The 26,174-nt window shown below is 38.5% G+C and overlaps 1 protein-coding gene and 1 long non-coding RNA gene across 3 annotated transcripts in view; both read right to left on the reverse strand.

The window, feature by feature from the left end:
* Window positions 1–18,416, reverse strand: part of LOC131737430 (uncharacterized) — a 40,834-nt gene extending 22,418 nt beyond the window's left edge. The window contains exon 1 of the long non-coding RNA XR_009329029.1: window positions 18,354–18,416. This is a non-coding gene — a long non-coding RNA (uncharacterized LOC131737430). The remainder of the gene's footprint in view (window positions 1–18,353) is intronic.
* The window catches only part of LOC117420735 (serine-rich coiled-coil domain-containing protein 1-like), a 651,306-nt gene that overhangs the window by 474,503 nt on the left and 150,629 nt on the right, over window positions 1–26,174 (reverse strand). The window lies entirely within an intron of this gene.

The raw sequence follows: 26,174 nt of genomic DNA on the forward strand, positions 1-26,174 counted from the left end.
GCTCAGAATTGAAATAGTTATTTTGAAACAGTTGTCATATAGAATCCTATGTCATGTCCAGCAAATCCTCTGAAATAACTTTTTGTTTAAAAAAAAAAAAAAAAACAACCTCACAGCGTCTTACTTCCCAGAGAAATTTGTGATTTTGGCTTGTCGACTTTTCAGAAATGCAGTATCCATGATAAAGACTTTAACAGATGACAAGCAGTTGAAAACATTTTCAGACAGTTTTTTTTCTCCTTTCTTGGATAGAGCAATTATTTCAGCTTTTGTAGCTAAAGTTACATCTGATAGTTTACGAGCCTTTTCCATTTTCTTTCGAGATTAGTAACGTTTTGTATCCATGTGCTTACTGAGGCCTTAACTGTTAAGCCCGCCGCACACAGCCCGACTCAAGCCGTCCTGACTCATCTCATCTCAACTGGCCGTACAGAGTCTGGATGAATCGTAGCAGTGTGTGTGCCCTCAAAACCAAGATTATGCAGATCGGGATGTCTTCAGATTTGAAGATTGAACATGTTGAATCTTTTTCAGACGCAGTTTCGTTCAGATGTGATCAGTCTGTCTGTGTGCGGCGGTTGCCAACCAAGACTGACTGAGACCAATTAGTCATAAGGGTGTCAATCTATGGTGAAGCAGGTGTAAGTGACGTAGCTTGTCATGTAACTTGTCATACAAGATGGCGGAATATTGACAGCTTTAGTTCCACAGGTAAAAATACCTTAGTCTTGAATTGCTCCGATTGTCCCGAATTCAAAAATACCACATATGTGCACATTTGAATAGTTTTTTTTTAGGCGTTTACTAATCAAAGGTAAATTATCAATTTACCTTTTTATTATCAATCTACTGGCAGCCTATATTTTCTTACTGCGCTAAAACAGAAGTAACCGGTGTGTCGATCTCCAATAGGTCACAAATCACAAGCCCCTAGATCCACACACTGAGAAAAAAACGCCAAAGTCAAATAAAAAATCAACAGGTTGGATTTTATTTACCACAGGCTAAAGTGTAGTAGACAAGCTATACAAAAAGTCAAACACTGCCCGAAACGTTTGTACGGTGTAAATAGTAAATTAATTAATAGACTAAGCGCTTCTTTTGGTTGCCTCGCGGCGCTGTCTCCGCTGTCTAATCAGCATACGATGCCATGCATAATATGAGGGTCGCTATGTTGGGCTAAGTTAATACAAAAATGTGTGCAGGGCAGTATTAATTACATTTGCATACATAGTAATCACCAGGATCTAGTTGTGGTCCGTCTAATTCAGTCTTAGCAGTGAGCGACACCCAGTTGGGAAAAACTCAGTTGTGACGTCAAACTAAAACTGAGCACAACGGAATCGCGGAATCTGTGCATACTCAGATGAGATGAGTCGGGACGGCTTGAGTCGGGCTGTGTGCGGCGGGCTTTACAATAACAGTTACTTAATGTAGCTGCATTGATCACGTGACCAAATGTGCCAGAATTGGTTGGTCATAGATTGGCAGTTGAAAGTGATATTAAGTAGGAGTGAAATTAATTGTGTGTCTGTTAAATTCGATTGACATTAACTGGAGTGTGACAATAAAAGAAGTGATATAACGAGGAGTTTGTTTCCATTGACTTACGTTATATTCAGGCCGGGACATTTCAATTTGATGATAATAAGTGGAGTGTGACATTAACAGAAGTGACATTAAGTGGATTTGACTGCAGTTTAAATTCACAAAATGCTTGTAAAAAACAAGACTAATAAAACTCCAGCTGGAATTAAAGTAGAGAGATAGAATAAATATTATTAATAATACTGTGTCACGGATCTGCAGAGTGCAGGAGCAGGCAAGCAAGAAACAGACTCACAGTAAAACAAATAAATTATTTAAATGTTTTTTTTTTTTTTTTGCTTCAGCGGTTTATCCCAAGGGGGAAAGGCTGAAATAGAAAATGGCACCCAGCGCTGCCCTGCATGTGTTTGTGTTTTTGAATCTGTCTAACTGGGGTATATTTAGAGCAGTTATTTATTTGTAATTATCTGTAATAGTATATATTTGTGTGATTATCGTTTATACTTTGACGCCCTAGTGAAGGTGTGAATGCACTGAACATCTGTTTTTGACTTTTTTAAATATGTTTTTGTTCATACTCCAAAGAGTGAACATTTCTATTCTGATTTAATTAATGAGCATAATGGCTGTGGGGAGCAATAAACTAATAAAAATACTGAAAGTCGATTCTTACCACTTCTTGCCTGCATATTTCGCTTAATCACTTACAATTATTTTTTGAAAGTGTTTAAATATTATAACAAACAGCAGAGGTGAGATTTGAACAGTGTCACAACAACTTTTAACCCATATTAACAGTATTAACCCAGAAAAGACACTGTTTGGTAGCAGCTGCATGCATTACAAAATTACAAAAAAATTAGTTATACACTACAATCCCGTTGGAACATATATGTGAAATAACTGTTCTGCATATAACATACGATTATTTAAGAACGTATAAGAATGAATTTTGCATTTACTGTCGAGAGTCACAGTAGTGTTTACTCCAGCCTTTCTTCTAACTTGGCTAGACACTAGTCGTCATTGTAAAATACCTGAAAAATGTATAATTTTTGTGAGGAGTGCAAAGCCAAGGGACAGAAGTCAGGGAAGAAATACATTGTCTTAAATACACGACCACCAGTATTCATACATTTGTTGCAGTTTTCATTATCCGAGGTCTGTTTTTTTTTTTTATTTATTTATTTTTTTCATATGTTAAATGTTAAGTGTATTGCGCCTGACACGGCTGACACCTGATTAACGGCTGTTTCTTGTGAAGTGCATGTCTGGTTTTGATGAAGCTATGGCATTTATAAGATACTTTTCTACTTTTCTACTTTTATTTTTTCTTGCAATTCAAGTTTGCTGCAAAAGATAATATGAAATTGAAAATACTTATCTACAATAATTATCTACATATAAAAAATGATTTTATTTTCAAATTTTCTTTTACTTTAAGGTATATGGTCAGGCCTGGCGGCAGCATGAAGGCTGTGGGGGGCATCCACTTATTTAGGATGGGCTCGCCAAATTAATGTAAAGTAACAAATTTACATATAATGCTTACTTTCAACTGCATATTCAATACTGAATATAAAAAGCAGGCGCTCGTGTAAACAATCTGACAAGGCGGCCCTAAGAAGGGGTTTCCAAACACCAGAAGCAACAAGACATATTATTATTATTATTATTTTGCTTTGCTTTACTTTAATTTGATTAATGATTTCTCATAGATTTTTTTTATTTAAGTAATACTGCCCGTCGATAATGGCTCTACGTGTGATAGTTGACCGTGACGGGAGTTATGCGTACCGAGCCAAAGGCGAGGGCACTAACAAAAGTCAAGGTCAACTATCACATGGTACAGCCATCATCGAGAGGGCCCATCGAGAGTACACTATCTCTACTAGAAAATTATTTTACCATTGTTTTCTTTAAAAAAACAAAAAAAATAAAAACACAAACACCTTAAAACCTAAATTTACCTTGAATTTATACTGACTCATCGGGTATCTTTCCGCTGAGTAAAGACGTTCTAAGAAAATAGTCCCCAACATTTTAAAAAAAATAAAAAACAAGGATCACATACATATAAAGAGAAAAACGATGCATTTTTAATTAGTAAATCAATTTAAATGTTTTATTAAGTTGTTAGGGTTTTAATCTGGACATTGCCTGAGGAATGAATGGAGTAATTACTGTCCGTGTACGATGGAGTCTGAACTACCAATACAATCTCTCATTAAATACCACTCTAAAATGCCTCCTAATCACGTTTCAACCTTCAGCCAAAGCCTTTCTCTCTTGAATCTACATACGAATGGAGCAATATTACTGAACTTTCCGCATCTCACTTTGTTGTTGTTGAAAGATGCTGTGTCTGTGCTCCAGTCGAGCTGACAGGCTGTGATTGGCTCTCGGCAGCTGTAGGTAAAGTATTGGCTGCTTTCGTCAATGCAAAGTTGGTTTTGGTGGATAATAATTTGGATCAATTGTGTCTTTGTTTAGTATGTACTGTCCAATAGTGAACTACGCTTAAAAATACAGCAAGTCAAAAAGAAAAAGCCTGCACTTGCACAGATTGATTTTAAATGTGATTCTCAGTTGGTGCTGAGACATTCCAGCAGGCATCTACTGCTAGAACTGGAAGCTGGCGGTACTGAATCAATTTAGAATCTGAAACTGGGAGCACTGGACCTAAACTGGACGGGCCAGGCCTCCTAAGCATTAGCTATAATCTACCCCAGGTGCATTGCATTTGTTTTTATTATGAACATGCCATTACTTAACAGCACCATTGTTTTATGCCCAAAAAGGTAAATATAAATTGTAAATGGGAAATGTAACAAGCTTCTAATAATGTTCTTTCTTTTGAATGAATTGAATCCTAAAATTCAATAAATACCCCATCTCATTTCCAGTGAAACCCAATAGGGTTGACTTCAAAGTGTTTGAATTCAATTTACTTTTTCTTCTCATGTGCAGAACAAAAGGGCAATCAGCAGATGGAATCCGGATCCTGAGTTATTATATATATATATATATATATATATATATATATATATATATATATATATATATATATATATATATATATATATGTGTGTGTGTGTGTGTGTGTGTGTGTGTGTGTGTGAGTGTGTTCAGTTTCATTCTGCACTGCCCTAAACTAAGACTGCAATTAAACTTTTCATTTAAGTAACAAGACAGATGTTTGCATATTTGCAATTCCTTCTAAAATTCAGTTACTCATTTCTAGATGCTATTGTCCTTTGAGTGCATCAGCAAAAGTAAAGCATGGTCCAGAGATTTCATTTTAATAACATGAATGATTAAGTTATCTTACGTTGGCCATCTGTTGTTTTGCCTTTTGGTAACAGAGGTTTAAAACTGTACAGCTTACTGTAACAGTTCCTCAAAAATCTATTTAAAATGTTTCATTAACTTTAAATTATGTTTTTGAACCTTTTCCCCTATACCAATAAAACACTGAATTAGATACTTACTGGTGCGAAGCATGGACTAGGAAAGGATGATCTTGCTTCTTAATATGAAAACTTTTCCTTAAAAAAACAGAATTGTTCACCTGTTGTGATCTTAGTTTCCAGATTGAACAGTCAGATTCTGGGTCGTAAAACGAATATATCCTTTAATGATATGGCTTTTTGGTATCATGCTTCTCAGCTGTAGCATCCAGGATAACATATAAAGACCTTACATTTGAAGGTTTTCGTTTGTGTTTTTATAACTATTGATTTGTAATTTATTTGCACCTAAAACACATTTAAAACATGAATTAATAAATTAATTCAAATATAATTACCCTATTGAATAATGCAAACACATAAATCTGAATATTCAGGCAACAAAGGCATTTAAAAGCAATACAAACCTTTAGATGCAAGGGGGTAAAGTTTCAAAAGTAGCTAAGGGGGTTAGATGGGTGTAACTCATGATTTTAGATATTTAGATGGGGTTCTACTATAAAAGCAATTTTCTAAAATTGTTTTTTTTATATGCAACAGATAGTTGGATATTAAGCACTTACTAGTAAGATCATTGTATTTATCTTGCTCTTAATTGTATTATTACTTGCACTGTGATTCTTGAAATGTATTTGTTTACGACTGTAAGTCACCCTGGATAAGGGTGTCTGCTAAGAAATAAATAATAATAATAATAATAATAATAATAATAATAATAATAATAATAATAATAATAATAATAAGATCCTAAAATATGCTAATTCAAAAGTATTCATACCCTTTGATGCTATGATAGTATTGTCTACACGGTGCTACAAATTTCAATATGATAATGCTAGAAAAGTCTAGAAAATGCTGGATTGTAGGTGAACATTGTTAGAGAGTATAAAAGGGTTAATAGGATGATTGCTGTCATCACCAATAAGTCAATATGGGATCAAGTAAGAGCTATCTGAAGACCTTAAGCAGAAAATTATTTGTTGTCATAAAGCTGAAGAAGGATACAATTTCCAAACATTTGAGTATCCCAATTTCAACTATTGTTTTTATTATCAAGAAGTACAAGACTCTTCTCAAGAAGTACAAGACTCAAGAAGTACAAGACTCACAACGCTCCCTCGGTCTGGAAAAAAGAAGGTTCTTTCACCAAGAACAAGTAGAAAAATTGTGAGGAAGGTTAATAACAATCTGAGATTGACTGCCAAAGATATTCAAAGTGAATTGGCTGCAAGTGGGACTGGGGTTTCTATTTCAACCACAAGTCGAGTATTGTATGGTGAAGGTCTCAATGGTTGCAGGCCAAGGAAAAAGCCACTCTTAGCAAAACAAAGCACACATCAAAATCTACTTCAGAATGGTTAAAGAATAATAAAATCAAGGTTGTGGAATGGCCTAGTCAAAGTCCTGATCTAAATCTGATTGAGAATCTTTGGTATGAGTTGAAGAAGGCTGTGCACAAGAGAAATCCTCGGAATTTGAATGAACTGGAACAATTTTATGTTGAAGAATGGTAAACATAAATAAATAAATAATAAAATAAAATCACTAAAGAATCATGTCAGAAGTTCATTGACAAATATAATCATTTAAAATAAGTTATTATTTCTAAAAGGTACCTCAACTAGCTATTCATTTTATTTTCCTTGTCAGGGTATAAATACTTTTGAATTTGGAAATTGCTTAATAACTTTTTTTCGTCATCCACAAAAGCAAAACTTTTGCTACAAAAGATTTTTCCTATAATTCTTTGTTTGAGAAACTTCTAGAAATTTTAAATTTCCATTGAGGTATGTAAACTTTTGACAAAAAATAAAAGGTTTTAACAAAAAACATACTTGCTCACAGAGCGAAATAAAAGATGTAAACAAAACAAATCACAAACACTAAACAATACAATCAGGCTGGGTAGCAGCCTTCACTGATCCTACTTATTTTTATATGAGGATGCATGACTGATCAGCTAGTTAAATAATCAGTAGCTGATCAGTCATGCATCCTCACGAGGTTTCTAAATATAAATAATAAAAAAACAATAACAAAAGACGCTGCGCTTTTATCCGCGCCGCAAACAAATACAAATAATAATAAATAAAAACATAAGGGCGGGACACTCCGCCACAACTTCATATATTTTCTTTTTCAGTGTTTAAGAGATGACGCCATTGCCTTAGCAAACTAAACTTTACTAGCAAATCAGTACTTCAAAAAATAACATAACTGCCGTCTTCCAGTTCCAACTACCAACTTCCACCTCCATAGCAGAGAACCAGGAAGTATTTAATGACCCCTTAATTAGACACAGATTTCTGTAATTAACAAAAGAGAATCAATTGCAGATCAACCAATACACTCATTCTAATTTTAGAGATGTCAGACTCTGCCATATATAAAAATAAACCACACAAACGATCAGTACTGATATATAAAATACACAAACCCCACTATGGAGTTCTGTTGGCCTCCCCATTCTACCGAATAAAAATTGAGTTAGCCCTCTATTAATTAAGAAAAATATTATTTGCTTCTTTAGCTATCATTTAGAACTGAATGGAATAGCCTGGCCAGGTATTCTGCCACTTAATTAAGTGCAGTCAACAAGTTTTATATGCTGCATTATGGTAGCAGGTGCCACAAGACAGCTGAAAACTTTAGGATGCATGTAGCAGAGCAGCAGGAGAGAGCCGTGCACATTATTAAAAAGGTGACAGGGCAAAGCCCTGCTTGTATATATGTTTTTGAGTATTATTATTTATTTATTTATTTATTTATTTATTTATCTATTTATATATATGTATTTATAAATATGACGGCGTAGCAGTGTTGTTTTTTTATTATTTTCATTTAAATGTGTTCCAGCTCGTCCTCTACCAGTAGTGATTAAAAACCTTGTGTAGAAGGTGGCCATCTCCCAAATTAATTAAGTGATTAATTTGTTGCTAATCGTATTCAGTAGAATTAGGGCCTTAAATACTTGGCTGGCTGGTTGGTGTTTGCAAAAAGGGCTGGGATTTGTAAACAACGGGGGTTGCTTTTGGAAAAGAAATAGATATTATAAAAAAGATGGACTGCACCTAAATAGGTCAGGGGCAAGCAGGCTAGCTGATAACATCGAACATCACCTAACAAGGTATTTAAACTAGGAACTGGGGAGGGGAGGGGATCTAAAGAGACATGTAAAATTCAGGTTAAAGTATCCTGCCATTCCCGCTATCCCCTGAGTAAACACAGAGGTGTATGTTACACTAACCTTTGTCAAATTCCTATCACCCCTGCTCAATCACATGCTCTTGATTGGACCAATTTACACCTAGGTTTATTTAATGTCAGGTCTCTGTCTAATAAGGCTCCATTAATTAGTGATTTTATTCAGGATTGCAACATTGATATTCTCTCTTTAACTGAAACTTGGCTTGGACCGAATGACAATGTTTCCGATTGAGGCTTCTCCACCTAATTATTCTTTTTTCCAGAAAGCTTGCTGTACTGGGCGCGGGGGTGGACTTGCTACTGTTTTTCATAGTGAACTTAGAATCAAACAGGAAATTGTTGAAGGTTATTCATCTTTTGAAGTTTCAACCTTGACATTAAACAGTCCATTATCTGTTCATATTGTAATTATTAATCAACCACCTAAGTCAAACTCGCTATTTTTTCTTTTGGGGATCTGCTATCTATATTGACAGTCAAATATGATAGGGTTCTTTTACTGGGTGATTTTAACCTCCATGTTGACATTGATTCTGATTTTAACTCCTTGGAATTTTTTAGGCTACTGGATTCCTTAGATTATATCCTGCATGTCAGAGGTTCTACGCGTAATCGTGGCCATATTTTAGATCTGGTCATTTCTTGTGTTTTAGCTGTTAAGAACGTCATAACCCCAGATCTTACTATTTCTGAGATGAGCTGGTTAATACCTACAACACCACCTTATCTGGTATCTTAGATACTGTAGTGCCAATCAAAACTCAGAGAGTGTCTTTTAAAAAAAGCTCACCGTGGTTTAATGATACAACTCGTAAGATTAAATATGAGGGTTGTAAACTAAAATGGAGATGGCAGGAATCTAAACTGCACGTTCATTACATCGCATGGAAGGGCCACCTGGTTAAACATAGGAAGGCTCTGGTGTTGACTAGATCATCATATTATTCTAATTTAATTGCAACAAATAAAAATAATCCTAGATTTATTTTTGCTACCCTAGATAAATTAATTAATTCTTCCCCTAATAGTCCTACCCTTGACATTGGCTCCTCTCACAGCTGCAATGACTTCTTACATTTCTTTAAAAATAAAAGACTAGACATCAGAAATGAAATTCCACAGACATCTTCTATTAAGGAGGATTCCAGCACAATTTTACCAACTACACCTATCAAGGCTACTCTGGGGGCTTTTTCTTTGATTACCTTACAGGAACTGACACAGCTAGTTCAACATATGAGAGCTACTACATGCTCTCTTGATCCTATTCCTACAAAACTATTAAAATATGTTCTTGGTGCTATTAATACCCACATTTTAAAAATTATAAATGGTTCACTTTCCTCCGGTATAGTTCCCTCAGCACTTAAGGTAGCTGTGGTAAAGCCTTTGCTTAAGAAGCACAATTTAGAGGACTCTAAAGTTCTCAATAACTATAGGCCAATCTCCAACCTACCATTCTTAGATAAGGTTCTTGAGAGAGTTGTTGCAGTTCAAGTACAAACATTTCTAACTCTTAACAGTATATTCAACAAGCTTCAGTCTGGTTTTCGTACTGCACATAGCACCGAGATGGCCCTTGTCAGAGTTGTGAATGATCTGCTGATAAGCTGTGACTCGAGCTTTCCATAAGTTTTAATTCTTCTAGCTCTAAGTGCTGCCTTTGATACTGTAGACCATTCCATCCTACTGAATCGTCTTGAAAACACAGTGGGACTGTCTGGCCTTGTCTTATCCTGGTTCAAATATTATCTTTCTGATAGGTTTCAGTTTGTTTCTATTGGGGAGGTAAAATTGGCATTATCTTTTTGCCATTTAAGAAATATAGCCAAACTTAGACCGATTATTTCCGTATCTAATGTGGAGAGATTAATGCATGCCTTTGTTTCATATATAATTAATTATTGTAATGCACTTTTTCTGGTGTCCCAAAACATGTGGTATCCTGCTTGCAGCTTGTTCAGAATACCGCCGTTAGAATTCTGACTAAAACCAGGAAAAGTGAACATATTACTCCTGTTTTGGTCTCTTTACACTAGCTCCCTGTGCAATATATAATTGATTTTAAGATTTTGCTGTTAACTTACAAGGCCCTCAGTGGATTAGCACCTAATTATTTGCAGGAGTTACTGACCCCGTATCTTCCAAACCGCACTCTGAGATCACAGGATGCGGAGCTGCTGGTTATTCCTAGGGTTAACAAGAGCAACACAGGAAGTAGGGCTTTTTCTTGTAGAGCTCCTAAATTATGGAATGCTCTGCCTTTGTTAATCAGGGAAGCTGGGACCGTTATAGTTTTCAAGACTAAAAATGCACTTTTATAAACTGGCTTTCTTATCTTAGTGGGTTTTAATGTAACTTTAAAATTGCTGCTTTTGTATTACGTGTAGGCTTGCTACCTGTAGATATTAATCTAAAATTAATGTCGAATTCCCAAAAAGTATGAGTTTGACTGAAATAAATTTATATACGATAAACGTCTGTGTCAGTCATCTTAGTGGTCCATTAGTACTGTAGTTTCATCCTGTTCTGACAGATCTCGTTGACTGAAGCAGTGCTAGAATGCTGTCATTTGTTTAAATGACTGTCAATTATCAAGACCTGCATCGACTGTGCACTTTCATTTGCCAGCAACAGTGCCTGTCATTCAAAGCGCCTACTTTGAAATTAGCGGGTTATGGTGTACGTAAGCTTTTGCTTTAAGTATACGGTGACAGTTACTAGATTGATTTGAAAATGGGGCGCAAGAGAAAAACACTTAATGAATATTGTGCGCAATACCCTGGCCGACGGCTGAAGTCTCCGCGGCAGGACGAAGCAGTCCCGTCTCCCTTGCCTTCCAGCGACTCTGAGTCCAGCTGTGCTAAAGCAGGAGAGGGGTGGAGCTCTGAATCTGTAAATTTATGCTATACGTTTTTATATGCTGCATTTTCTACAGTTTATTTGAGACAATTTTTTAATTTATGTAGGATCTTTATCTTTACAAGGTATAGCTCCACTGTGACCAAACGTTATTTCAATTAGAATGTTGGTAACCATGGTTTTGTTGCATGTTGAATATGATAAAGGGGTTTCGCTAAATGAGACGTTTTTCAATGGCATAAAAAGTCTGGGTTTTTTCAAAGCATAAAGGTCGATTTCACCGATTCTCTGCTTGAATTGAAAAATAAAAGTAGAAAAAAATGGTAAATTCTTTCTAAAATAAACGTCGAAAGCCAACATTAACCAGCATTTAATTAAAAATATGGGGCGCTGGACTTCATCAGCAGTTGAAAGCTATATTCGTTCTTTATCATCTGAAATATCCTCCGCACATCAGTCCATTGCTAGTATGTCCGGAGTGGGGACGACCTTTCTGCCTGAGCCACCAAAGATTTCCCCCTAAGAAATAAAATTAAAGAAAGGGGTTTTTTTTCTTTCCACTGTGCAGAGGGTCTTCACATAGTCATTAGGGTACAGTCTACTAACCCCTTTGTCACGTTAAGTGTTTGTTTTCTTTTGTCTAAATGTTTTCTCTTTTCTTCTTTCTTATGCATTGGCGGTTCTCTCTTTTTTCTTCATGTTGCGTCAGCGGGGAGCCGGGGGTCCATCTTTTGGGGGTTAGTGATTCCACTTTCTCCAACCCTTTGTTAAGCTCCGCTTCATTTACCTCATAGAGGAGGGTTCTCCATGAGTCAGAGGGGACCCCCGGCCAAACCCTTCCATCTGCATGTATGTTTCTTTTGGGATTCTTCTTTCAGGTCTGATGCCTCTATGTGAGGGTCCCCAAGCGGTGGCATCCCTCGTGTTTGTCGGGTCTCCTCAAAGACGGTGGCCCCTCTCCTGTTTGTCGGGTCTCCTCAGTGACGGAACCCCCCTTCTATTATGTTGGGCTTCAAAGAGGTGGAACACCACGCATTATATGTTTTAACAAATACTAACTTTATGTTTTCTTTCCGGTTTGCGAGCCTCTTCGTATGTCGGGTAACCTCAGAGACGGTGCCCCTCTTGGTATGTCGGGTCACCTCAAAGACGGTGGCCCCCCTCCTGTTTGTCGGGTCTCCTCAGCGACGGAACCCCCCTACTGTATATGTTGGGTCAGGAAGAGCCGGAACCTCTTTTGTGTTATTAATACTAATTCATGTTTTCTTTCCGGTTCGCGAGCCTCTTCGTATGTCGGGTAACCTCAGAGACGGTGCCCCTCTCGTTTGTCGGGTCACCTCAAAGACGGTGGCCCCCCTCCTGTTTATCGTGTCTATCGATCAAGTAAATGTTGGGCCTGGAAGAGGCGGAGCCCCTCTCTCCATGTGTATATGTTTACTAACTCTGTCAATAAACACTATCAGGTGGCATAGCTCCGCCCCGTGAACACCTTATCTGGTATCTTAGATACTGTAGTGCCAATCAAAACTCAGAGAGTGTCTTTTAAAAAAAGCTCACCGTGGTTTAATGATACAACTCGTAAGATTAAATATGAGGGTTGTAAACTAGAATGGAGATGGCAGGAATCTAAACTGCACGTTCATTACATCGCATGGAAGGGCCACCTGGTTAAATATAGGAAGGCTCTGGTGTTGACTAGATCATCATATTATTCTAATTTAATTGCAACAAATAAAAATAATCCTAGATTTATTTTTGCTACCCTAGATAAATTAATTAATTCTTCCCCTAATAGTCCTACCCTTGACATTGGCTCCTCTCACAGCTGCAATGACTTCTACATTTCCTTAAAAATAAAAGACTAGACATCAGAAATGAAATTCCACAGACATCTTCTATTAAGGAGGATTCCAGCACAATTTTACCAACTACACCTATCAAGGCTACTCTGGGGGCTTTTTCTTTGATTACCTTACAGGAACTGACACAGCTAGTTCAACATATGAGAGCTACTACATGCTCTCTTGATCCTATTCCTACAAAACTATTAAAATATGTTCTTGGTGCTATTAATACCCACATTTTAAAAATTATAAATGGTTCACTTTCCTCCGGTATAGTTCCCTCAGCACTTAAGGTAGCTGTGGTAAAGCCTTTGCTTAAGAAGCACAATTTAGAGGACTCTAAAGTTCTCAATAACTATAGGCCAATCTCCAACCTACCATTCTTAGATAAGGTTCTTGAGAGAGTTGTTGCAGTTCAAGTACAAACATTTCTAACTCTTAACAGTATATTCAACAAGCTTCAGTCTGGTTTTCGTACTGCACATAGCACCGAGATGGCCCTTGTCAGAGTTGTGAATGATCTGCTGATAAGCTGTGACTCGAGCTTTCCATAAGTTTTAATTCTTCTAGCTCTAAGTGCTGCCTTTGATACTGTAGACCATTCCATCCTACTGAATCGTCTTGAAAACACAGTGGGACTGTCTGGCCTTGTCTTATCCTGGTTCAAATATTATCTTTCTGATAGGTTTCAGTTTGTTTCTATTGGGGAGGTAAAATTGGCATTATCTTTTTGCCATTTAAGAAATATAGCCAAACTTAGACCGATTATTTCCGTATCTGATGTGGAGAGATTAATGCATGCTTTTGTTTCATATATAATTAATTATTGTAATGCACTTTTTCTGGTGTCCCAAAACATGTGGTATCCTGCTTGCAGCTTGTTCAGAATACCGCCGTTAGAATTCTGACTAAAACCAGGAAAAGTGAACATATTACTCCTGTTTTGGTCTCTTTACACTAGCTCCCTGTGCAGTATATAATTGATTTTAAGATTTTGCTGTTAACTTACAAGGCCCTCAGTGGATTAGCACCTAATTATTTGCAGGAGTTACTGACCCCGTATCTTCCAAACCGCACTCTGAGATCACAGGATGCGGAGCTGCTGGTTATTCCTAGGGTTAACAAGAGCAACACAGGAAGTAGGGCTTTTTCTTGTAGAGCTCCTAAATTATGGAATGCTCTGCCTTTGTTAATCAGGGAAGCTGGGACCGTTATAGTTTTCAAGACTAAAAATGCACTTTTATAAACTGGCTTTCTTATCTTAGTGGGTTTTAATGTAACTTTAAAATTGCTGCTTTTGTATTATGTGTAGGCTTGCTACCTGTAGATATTAATCTAAAATTAATGTCGAATTCCCAAAAAGTATGAGTTTGACTGAAATAAATTTATATACGATAAACGTCAGTCATCTTAGTGGTCCATTATTACTGTAGTTTCATCCTGTTCTGACAGATCTCGTTGACTGAAGCAGTGCTAGAATGCTGTCATTTGTTTAAATGACTGTCAATTATCAAGACCTGCATCGACTGTGCACTTTCATTTGCCAGCTACAGTGCCTGTCATTCAAAGCGCCTACTTTGAAATTAGCGGGTTAAGGTGTACGTAAGCTTTTGCTTTAAGTATACGGTGACAGTTACTAGATTGATTTGAAAATGGGGCGCAAGAGAAAAACACTTAATGAATATTGTGCGCAATACCCTGGCCGACGGCTGAAGTCTCCGCGGCAGGACGAAGCAGTCCCGTCTCCCTTGCCTTCCAGCGACTCTGAGTCCAGCTGTGCTGAAGCAGGAGAGGGGTGGAGCTCTGAATCTGTATATTTATGCTATACGTTTTTATATGCTGCATTTTCTACAGTTTATTTGAGACAATTTTTTAATTTATGTAGGATCTTTATCTTTACAAGGTATAGCTCCACTGTGACCAAACGTTATTTCAATTAGAATGTTGGTAACCATGGTTTTGTTGCATGTTGAATATGATAAAGGGGTTTCGCTAAATGAGATGTTTTTCAATGGCATAAAAAGTCTGGGTTTTTTCAAAGCATAAAGGTCGATTTCACAGATTCTCTGCTTGAATTGAAAAATAAAAGTAGAAAAAAATGGTAAATTCTTTCTAAAATAAACGTCGATATTAATTGTCAATTTGTCAAAAAAAATAAAAATCAAATAGTAACAAGCCTAATTATGTCTATACTGTTTAAATCTGTATTTAAATGGTCTGGCTGTGACAGTCGTATGTGTGACATGCTATACAAATGTATTGTGGTTTGTTCTTTTTTCTGCTATGTACTGTACAGTGCTTTGTAATACTTCTGTATAAAAAGCGCTATATAAATGCAATAAATAAATAAATAAAATGTAACGACATACAATAAAGTACATTGCTCTGTTGTGCCATACAAGTGGTTGAGAGAGAAAACAAATCTAAATGTAAAGCTGATTGCATGTGTTGTGTGCATTTCTTATTTAAGTGTAATCCTGTATTTCTACTTGACTTATGCAGAAGTATATGACAGAAATATCAATAACGATTTGTTAATACAATGACACAACTGTCAGGGAAATTACTCTGTTTTAATGTAGTGGTAGCCTTTAAAAATGCTGTTGGATTTTAACCATTTAACTCCAATGCTTCTTTACACTGTGGTCCTCAATCTTCACTTCAATATAAACTACTGTCATCAAACAACATCTGTTATAAACTTGGAATGATGAAGAGGTTTTCTAATATTGTAATACTGTACAACAGAGCAGTTTCCAATTAAAAATAAAGAAAGAAGATGTACACCACCCACTCTATATATCACGGATGTCTGCTAAATATTGAGGACCACGATATAGCGAGAGACCCATAGAAAAACAATACAAATACTGTACAACCACTCCCTCTTTTATCGGGGGTGTCAGGGTCCAATATAAATACTCTACACAACCCGCTTTTTCTCATTTATCGTATAAAATGCAGCACACAGTTTTAATTTGTACTGTGGAAGGTAATTGCTTCTCATCAACTTAAGTCTCCAATTAATTTCATGAATCTTCCTCTCTTTTCTCAAATGCACAAACCCGCTGCATTGAAAGAATCCATTCTCAACACAGGAGGCTTGTTGCCAGGGAGCCGACATCACTGCCCTGACTTTTGCTAGTGCATTGCTGCCACAAGTGAACACCTCGTTGGCTGAAATTGTTTGTGGTGTGCAGTACGAAATAAAATGAACAGTAATTCTAAGTGAAATTGCCTAAGTATATTGCAGCTAAATTATGTGCAGTTAGACTGTAAAAATGGGGAGCCAACTCCAGGAATGCGACATATCCAAATCCGCAGTATAGCGAGGGGTGATATAATGAGGGGTGTTAATGCGTCAGTTAGGTTTGATATTAAAATGTAAAAAGTAGGGAAATGCAATGTTAGGGTGTTTGGGGGGGGGGGGGCACTATGGGGGGCAGGGGGCACTGTGTATACCACACCTCAAAGCACACTGGCTTCCTGTTCCTCAGGACAATACTGGAAACCCATTGGCTGAACTACCCTGCAGGTAACTGTCATACTCCTTTGTTATGGTGGACAAATAAATAGAACATGATAGAAAAATAAAATTGACTAAATTCAAGTGACAAAAACAGTGACAAGTGCCTCCTTGTCTCTAAATAAAAACAATCTAAAAGAAACCTGCCAGATCCCCAAATTATGGTTTTGACCGTAGTTGGTTCATAGACTGTCAAGCCTGTCAATTCTACACAGCTCTAAATCTCTGTTAACAGTGAGGTATTTTTGTTTTCCTCAATCAACTTTAAACCTTTTTCATCTCCTTTCTTTTAATTTCATTCTGCTCACTAGATCTGTCCATTTCTTTCTTATTTCGGCTGCTGTTCTTTGCTCCTCCCCAACAATGTTTACTGCATCAGTTGATCATCTGCAACTTTTTTTTTCTTCGTGACTAAAACTTCTAGAAAATTTGCCAAATAGAACAGATTTGTGTCGACCATCCATTTCAATAATTGTATCATTTTTTTCTTTAAAAAAAAATCTTTTCCTTTGCAACCCTGCCATTGTGTATTTACCTAATCAGTCACTGTGCCTTAAAATTGATTGTTAGTGATTTCACTCATCGCAGATCTCAAAAGAGTGAAGAAATTCGTTTTGACTGTGCTTGCACTCTTTCTCTGTGTTGGAGTGTCAGAGATGTTTACCCCTTTGTACTACTGCATGGATTGTCCTGCTTCTCTGAGAAACTTGGACAAGTGGGGCCCATCTTCCCTCAGTAAGCAGTCTAACTGACTTCTGGCTGCTTGTAAAGCTGGATTTACAAGGGCCAAATCCAAGTCTGTCTTCTGGAAAGTCATATTTAATTGTGTCAGAATGGGAATAACATTCATGAGCATGGACATCACAGCTAAAAACTCAAATAATGCAATATTTTTCAAAATGCCACTCCCTTTTGGGTCTTTCTGCTGCTCTAACATCACAGCACAAGGTTCCTAGCACCTATACACTGCTTCTAAAGCGGCACAGAATGAAAACCACCAAACATCATGTACCTCCTTGATTTTCAAAAGAGGGGCATCTAAGACTTCCTCCATGTCCTGCAGTTTGCCCACACGAACAGCACAATGCTTAAAGTAGTAATACAAGGCTGTGATAATTTCCTGGAACTTTTGCATGTAGGTGACATTGTTTGCTGCCTGACTTGTGGCCAGTGCCAGTTGATAAACAATGAACTGTGCAGGTAGGGATAATCTTGCTCTATTTTTGTGGCCACTCCATTTTTTGTTCTCCTCATCACCTAATGATTTTCAGTAAATAAACCACATTTCCTGATACAGTTTAATGCAGTAGTAAATAAATGCCATTGTCCTGACTGGTAAGTTCTCAATACTATAAAACTTTACCCAAATAACATTATAAATCCTGTTGTAAAATGAAGTGCAATAAATAAAAATATTAAGGCTTTTTTTTTTTGTTTTAAACAATGCGATTTTTCCATTATTAATATGTGAAGTAGCATTAGAAAAAATTGCTAATTAAAATATATTTAAAAAAAAACAACATTATAGCCTAAAAAAATACATTTACATTGCATTATATTGATGTACATTACTCATCTAATTTACAGTCATGCACGTTTTTGTAGAACATATCAAAGTAAAAGTGTTTAAAAACCATAGGCTACTGTTTTTTTTTTTTAAATCAACAGATGCGGTTTTTGTTTCACAGACTTAATGCACTTTGTAGTAAGTATAGTAACGTTTAAACTACACTCAGCACACATTTCCCCCATTCACTTGCTCTGTCACTCCATATCTCCAAACGTCAGACAGACATATTTGGTCTAGCAAAGAAACAAGTTTACAGCAGATGAATTTCAGAGTATTTTAAGCAGAAACATAATACATTTTAATCCTTACCAAATTAATGTACTTACAGAGGCACCGTCACTGCCGAAGCTGATTACTTTGTCTTTGTCAACATTCCTTTCCAGAAGGACTTTATTTCTTGATATACGTTTTCTGCATTCCCACTTGAAATCCTCATATTCTTAATGAAAAGGGTCTCGGACACAATACCTTCCACAAGCCTCATACAGATACAGCTTTTTGTGAACTGTCATGTCTGTACTTCCGTCAGCCAGCCATGTCACATAATCGCAACTTCCCAATTTTTCATTAATTTTCTCGGTAATGACCTCTGCAATGGCTTCTTGCATTTCCTCACAGACTGTGTGTGACCTGTATGTGACATTTCCCCCAACACTAAGTTTCTCCTAAGTTTTCCACTCCTTGGAAAATCATAAAATCCAAAAAGCTGCTATATTCCAGAGATGGAATATCCTCCTTTGCAATGAAGTATACGGTTTGCAGTGCTTTGAGGATAGTCTACTCGTTCTCATTCATTGCCTGTTGGAGCATTTTCATCATTGTAGTATCGGCATCTTTCTCAAGCACAGCATTACGATGGTCCTTTGACAGTAAATGCCGTTCCCGGGCTGATGTTGGGTGGTTGTTATATCTGACTGTGAATGGGTTTGTTTTGTTTTTAGAAACACAAACCTGGCAAAACATCTTATCACTGCCCTCGTCAAAAGTAAGCCACTTGTGTTTCTTCAACCATTCCTGGCCACTGCATTTTTTTCCGCTGGCGGCAAATCAGAGGATTCCATTTCCACTGATGTAACTGTGTGTGAAGAGCTTCCTGGCTGGCTGTGTCGTCATTTTCATGTTGACTTTCATATTGATCATCTTTTTAAAAAAATTAATAAATCAAGGATTTGAGGCTGTATCTATGAAAACGCATCGGTCAAAATGTTTTAATAGGCAAGTATAAACAAAGAAAAATAAGATTAGTCTGGGTTGAGGTAAACAGCGTCAGTTTGTCAGAAAACAACAGACAGAAATGCCATATTAATACAAAATGCATTAATCACAGCATACGCCATTTTATAAGTTTAATATGTCATGTGAAGGGTGTCTCATTTTATAAGAGATGCCGTGTTTTCAGACTAATTAAACGTGACAAAACTATTTATTAAAAACAAATGTACAACCTCTAAAACTTGCACCAGTAGCATTTAAGTGTCCCAAAGTGTCGTTAGTAACTGAAGAGTTGAAACAGTTGCTCTGATTTGGTGTAGGAAAGTTATTACTAGGCATTGCTGTTGCAGGAGAGGACACTTGTTCCTGAAGACTTGCGTGAAGAAATGTATTTATTTCCCTTTTTTTGCATTTCATCTGTGTTTGTTGTGTAGTGCTTGAGACTGAGTTCGCTGTTTTGTCCAGAAACTGAAATAATGTGCCTGTCTTCAACTCCAGCATCACTTAAAACTTGGCAACAAGTGGCACGAACACAGTGGCTGGTGTAAATTGTAGAGAGAGCAGCTTCTAGGAGATCTTTTTCATCAAACCGGCAATAAAACTTATCACCGAGGGGATGCTTCCCGTGCCAGATGTCATCCGATTTTTTTTTCGTGGAGTTTGAAAAAGCCTTGGCTGTTCTGGGTGAAATTGGAAACGTACATCTCTGGGGTCTTCAAGTGGGCACCTTCCATCCTCGGTGTTTCATCGACTAGCCCACGACACCTCAAGAAGGCTCGACGGTGATTCTGGCATCCCAGAATCACCCCCCTCCGTCCCCCACTCAACTCAGCCCAGCTTACTTACCTGTACATCACCGTTTCTTTCTTTCTATTGTGCTTGAGATCCCCAGCCAGAATCTTTCCGTCTCAACCACAGCCAGTTGCTGCTCCTCTCTGCTGCTTCAGATAAGTTCTTCACTGTGCGACGCAACTCTTGGCCACTGAATCCGACGTCTCGGGTTGTAGAGTGTGCCACAAATCCTCGACAACCCACCTCCACTGGGTAAACCTGGACTCTCCATCCTCACTGTTCCGCTTCAGTGGCTAGTTGAGCATACCGCAGTTTCTTCCTCTCATACGCCTCATCTACAGCATCCTCCCATGGCACTGTTAACTCTACCAGGTGAACAAGGCGTGCTGATCCAGACCACAAGACAATATCTGGTCGAAGGTTAGTGGTGGCAATCTCAGGTGGAAAAATAAGCCATTGACCAACATCTGCCAGCATTTTCCAGTCTCTAGCAGCTTCCAGTTGTCCTGGGCGAGGATTGGTTTTAACACCTTTTCTTGGTGGTTGCTCTCCTGGGCGGAGGAATGTTGTCTTTTGTGTGTAATGTTTTGATGGAACAGGTGGCAACTTATTGGTCATGTTACGCTTGTCTTCTAATGCTAAGGCCAAACATCGCAGCACCTGGTCATGGTGCCAAGTAAATCATCCTTGGCTAAGAGCCACCTTACATCCTGTCAAAATGTGCCTTAATGTTGCAGGTGATGAACACAAAGGACATGAGGGATCCTCTCCTACCCAGAGGTTTAGGTTCTGTGGTGATGGGAGAACATCATAGATTGACCTGATGAGGAAACTGATCCTGCTCGGTTCCATTGACCATAGGTCTTGCCAGCCAATCTTGCGTTGTTCCACACTCTCCCATCTCATCCATTCTCCCTGCTTGGCCTGGGAAATGGCCTTTATACACCTCATCCTCTCCTCCTGCTTTTGCACATCGTTGACTACCATCTTCCTCCGTTGAGCTGGGGCTGCCTTGTGCCATGTAGGTTAGTAGCTGTTTTTTCACTCAAAGTTCTAGACGTATACAGTTTCTTCAGATCTGTTCTTGAAATCTGCTTTTTATGATTTACATAATTTGAGCCACAACAAGCTGCATGTTTAGCTTGTAGATTTAGGTGTTTGTTTGCCTGACAGAATTCAAAATCTTTAGAGATATCGGTATTTTTATTCCAGGGGTGTTGCTGAAGGTAACGGTTAATCCCATTTCTAATGTTTATGAGGCTGTCCCGCTTGTACAGACTGCCGTCACTTTGTCTCAGGGAGAGGTAGAAGTCGGACAGTAGTTTCGCTAGTTCTTCATTGGGTAGAACTTCAGAGTCTACAGAGTTCTCTTTCTCAAAACATAAATCTTTAAAAATGTTAACAGCCCACGTTTGCTGATTTTTTTTTTTTATTCTTCACTCCCTCTAGTAAGCTAATGTCTTCAAGTTTTAGTGTTGAAAAACGATTATTACTTTGCACCGTAGATGGTTCGGATTTCATTAGTTGCTTTTCTATTTCTGCAGTTCCTGTCATATTTTCTTCGGACAAGCTATTGTCCAGTTTATCCAAATTAAAACAAAGGTCAAAGTTAATAACAGGATTTTCCATGTTACTGTTTTTATTTTGAGTTTTATTTTTAAAATACTGATATACACAGGATTACATTTATACACAAGATAAGAGGTATATGAATGTTTGGAAATGCTGCTCTGTGATTGGCTTATTTCTCATATGTGATTTATAATTCTACTTTTTGGTATTGCATCTGGGGAGGGGGACACATGGGCACATTAAGAGAAATTCAGCGGGACATTTTTTACTTCAGGGGGCCATTGGTGCGGCCTAGCGCGAACACTGTGTAGCAGAAGTTTGTGGTTTTAGAACCACTTTTAGCTGGTTTGATTGTGGTTTGTACATATGATCAAAACAGCTTTTTAAGCAAAAACAACTTAAGCGAAAACAAAGATGTTATCATCTGTCCGAGGTCACAGCTGAACTCTGCACTGAGTTATGTAAAACCAGGCAGGACAACACTAGGCAAAAGTTAGGAAAGCTTTACATAATACCCCCTTGAACCCTGGACACAACTACAAAAAACTTCCAAGGGTTTACACATGCTTACCTGGGACAGGGCACTGACTGGCCTGTCTTAGGTTGTCAGGTCTGTTTTACCCAATCTTACCCATCCTGGGAACCTCTGTCACCTACATTCTACCCAGTTGTTCCCTGACAGACACCCACGCCTTACACAACTTACAACAAGCTTTGCAGCTGCCACTGCATAAGAAAGTCAAGCTGTTTACAATGGTCACAAACTAAACAATGTAGATAGACCACATAGAAAATCATAATTAGTAACATAGAAGCCTGAATTACAATCATAATTTAATTCATAATTTAAATCTCCCATTTGGTACCAGTATAGAACACTTTCTCTTCAGTCTCTCCATGGACCTTTAATAGTTATCTAATCCTCTCTTCTGTAGCCTTTTGTCATAAGAAGTTGCTGTTCCTAAAGTGGCACACAACAATTGGATTTGTTTGGCCTAGGAGACATTGGCTCCTAAGGCAAAATGTTTGTCTGGAGCCCTGTATATTGAGCTCCGCTAGGGGTACGGGGTCTCCCCTAAGCCACTTTTCGTTCAGTTACAGCAAGACAGATGGAATCAGCCTTTAATCGATGGTCAGTGAGTGGAGGCCCACTGGTCCCTTTTTTAGTCAATACTGGCACATCCGTATCTATCCTACACACCGAGCAACCCCAACGACACCCCTTATTCTCAGGTGGCGGCACCTCTTTGGATGGCTTCCAGGGAGCCTTGGCCAAAGCCTATTTTCTAACTCTTTTTCTATCAGCACCGCTAATGCTAGCTTAAGGGTGTCCAGGCCTATGCTTATGCATCTTCCCGATGAGGTTAGTATTTTGGGTACCGGTGTAATGCAGGCGGTGGAGTGTGTAGTGGATTATTTGAACAATGTATTACATGTTGGCAGGAAACAGGTCTTGTGTGCAGTATTCACGGTGGTGGTTGTATATCAGTAATTAAAAAGCCTGACTCTTACCTCCTTCCCACACACACTAACCCTTCTGTACAAGCTATAATTACAGCTCAGCAGGCGGCCTTTGCCACTCATAAACATGGCTGCGGCCTGCTACAAGGTGAGGAAGTGTGGCAATGTGCCCCGCCCCTGTGTGCATGTGTGTGTTATATGGTGTATGTTGCGTGTGTTAATGTTGGTGTATAGAGATTGGTACACGGGATATAAACGGGTCTGTGTTTCACGTGTGATTTAAATTGTATATTTGTATTTAGGCACGGGATTGCACATCACTGCACGTGCATTGTAAGTATAGTATGTGAGCATGGGGTTGCACAGAATTAATTCACGTGCTGGGATTCAAGTGAATAATTAATTAGTAATTCAATCCCAGCACAACAGTATATATAGATGCACGTTTCTTTCACTCGGGGTTGGGTGTTCGAGAGTGGAGAACGGGTGAGAGAGAAGGAGAAATAAAAGTTAGTTTAAATATCAATTGCTATTACGTGCTGGTAGGACCAGCACGATACTTGTTTATTTAAAACTCACCATGTTTGTTTGTGTGTCTGTCCGTCTGTTTACTGTATAGTCCGTTTTGTTTGTCTCTTTATTTTGGCGTGAAGTGCTGTGTCCTGTGTTCTGTTTGTTAAACCTTTTTATTTATTTGTTATTAAACACTGAGTGCAACCACCGCACTCAGTTTCTCTCATCATCACCGTCTGTCTGTTTGTTTCTCTCTCTGGTCTGAGTTCCTCCCTGCAGCCAGCCTGTCACAGGAAGATATAAACAGATCACCACATAAGGGAGCCCGACAGTATTGTTACCCAAGGGAGGCAGATGGTGACTAGCGCATCCTCAGATCTTTACTACATCAGGGTGTACTAAAGGAATGAACATCTGTTACCAACTCACACATATGGCCAGTAAAGAAGTCGGGCGGCTCCTGTCGTTTCAAAGTGCACTACAGCTTGCTTAACAAAAGTACTCCAGCAGCCAGCCCAGTAGTAAGAGACACACCTACCATATTATCCAGCGTACCCCATAACGCTACTGTATTCTCTGTATTGGACATTTCTAACGGCTTTTGGAGTGTGCCATTAAAAGAGGACTTTCAGTACAAGTTTGCATTTAGCTTTGGGGACAAGCAGTACACTCATTCGGTTGCCATGGGAGTTTCTTATTCCATAAACGAGTGGCTGCGGCCTTAAAAGGATTCAGCAAGCCAGATGCTTTGCTACAATATGTAGATAATCTGCTCCTGGCAACAGAAACACAGGAGGAGCATGATGAACTCTTGCCCAAGCTCCTGCAACTTCTGACAGGTGGGGTTAAAGGTCAACCAAGTACAGATAGCTCAACAGTTTGTCAGTTTCCTTGGCGTTACAATTTCGAAGGAAGGACGAACGCCAGATGAAGAAAAGATCAAATTCATCACAAGCATATGTCACCAAGACAGCCCTTCGCTCCTTTCTGGGTCTCGTCAGCTACCAGAGGGACTTCATACCTGGGTTCACAGAAGCAGCAAAACCCCTGTATGACCTCAATAAAGAATAAGTCCCTGATGACAAGTTACCATGGACAGGGCACCACACTGCTGCCATGGAGGCTCTGAAAACAGAGGTAGCACAAGCAACATCCCTCATCACTCCCGACCCTTCAGCACCGTTTCACTTGAAGGTGGCAACAACTGCATGTGCACTATCGGATGTCCTGTCATAAGAAAGAGATGGCAAGATAAGACCTATCGCCTTTGCATCCAGAGCTTCACAAGGGCCTCCAAATTCACAGCCTGTGAACTACAGTACATCTAAATGCCACCTGCTGGGCTGTACAACTGTACTTGAGTGGCAGGCCTTGTGACAGGGTAGCCGAGGGTTGGCGTTCCCAGACCAGACAGCTGAGAGACAATACAGGCAGGTACTCGGGCGAAAAGCGCTGCGGCGCAGTTTTTATTACACAAAAATAAAATAAATATTTAAACAAAAAACACTGCTCACAGCAAAATAAAAAGTTGAAAAAAACAAATCATGAACACACTGACACCAAACAAATAAACAAGTACCGTGCTGGTGCTTCCAGCACATGTAACAATTGTTATTCTTTACTTTCTGTTTCATTTTGTTTCGTTTCTCGCTCTCTCTTGCACAGTTCCTCCTTCCTGAACACCCACACTGAAACAAACAAAAGCTCTAGGCTTTTATAATTGTGACCACCTCCGAATTAACACTAATTAATCAATTTGGGAGTTGGTCACATTCAACACGAGTTTTGTGGAATGGGGCTTCCGCATCCATGCTGCCAAATAATAACAAACAAAAAACTTTTTTTTTTTTTTAAATAAACAAAAATACATTTAAATCATACCAATACAATAAACCATTACTTTTTTCCCAAACAATACATTATTTTTAATAATAATGAACCAATACATATGAAATCATAACAATACAGTCACCCGTGCTAAAATAAACAATACATATATTTACAAGCAGGGCTTTGCCCTGCCCCCTCTAATTATGTCCAGGGCTTTTCTCTGCCCTGCCACAGGCCTGAACCCCACTATACTACATACACCCCATACCCCTTTCTCACTGCTACTTAACCCAAGATCCACTCAATTGTCCTCCCAACGCCTTAGTAAATCGAGCCTATTGCTCTTGCAAATGGTTACTCCCTGCTACTCTCATAACAGAAGGCACCCCCCACACCTGTCCCTTACCTCTCCCTCCCCTTCACCGAACACATTACTGATGCAGTCTCTTCCCAATGCCACACCTGTGTACATTGATGGCTCTAGCTATTATGTCAGAGGCACTCCCCATACTGGATTCTTGGTGGTTACCCCCACAGACACACAGACACTCAATTAAGAGGCCCTCATCCCAATTGGCAGAAGTATGTGCCTTACTGTACACCTTACAAAATGTTTCCGGACCACTGCAGATATTTTCAGACAGTGCGTATTTGGTCAACACTGCCAAGGCACTGCCCCTCTATACAGCCAATGGTTTTAGCACCTTAGGAGGCGATGCATTGACTCATAGCTCATTGTGGTGTGGGATCTATTTCTGCATCATAAG

The sequence above is a fragment of the Acipenser ruthenus genome, chromosome 1 (assembly GCF_902713425.1).
Source record: "Acipenser ruthenus chromosome 1, fAciRut3.2 maternal haplotype, whole genome shotgun sequence".
Classification (NCBI taxonomy): Eukaryota; Metazoa; Chordata; class Actinopteri; order Acipenseriformes; family Acipenseridae; genus Acipenser; species Acipenser ruthenus.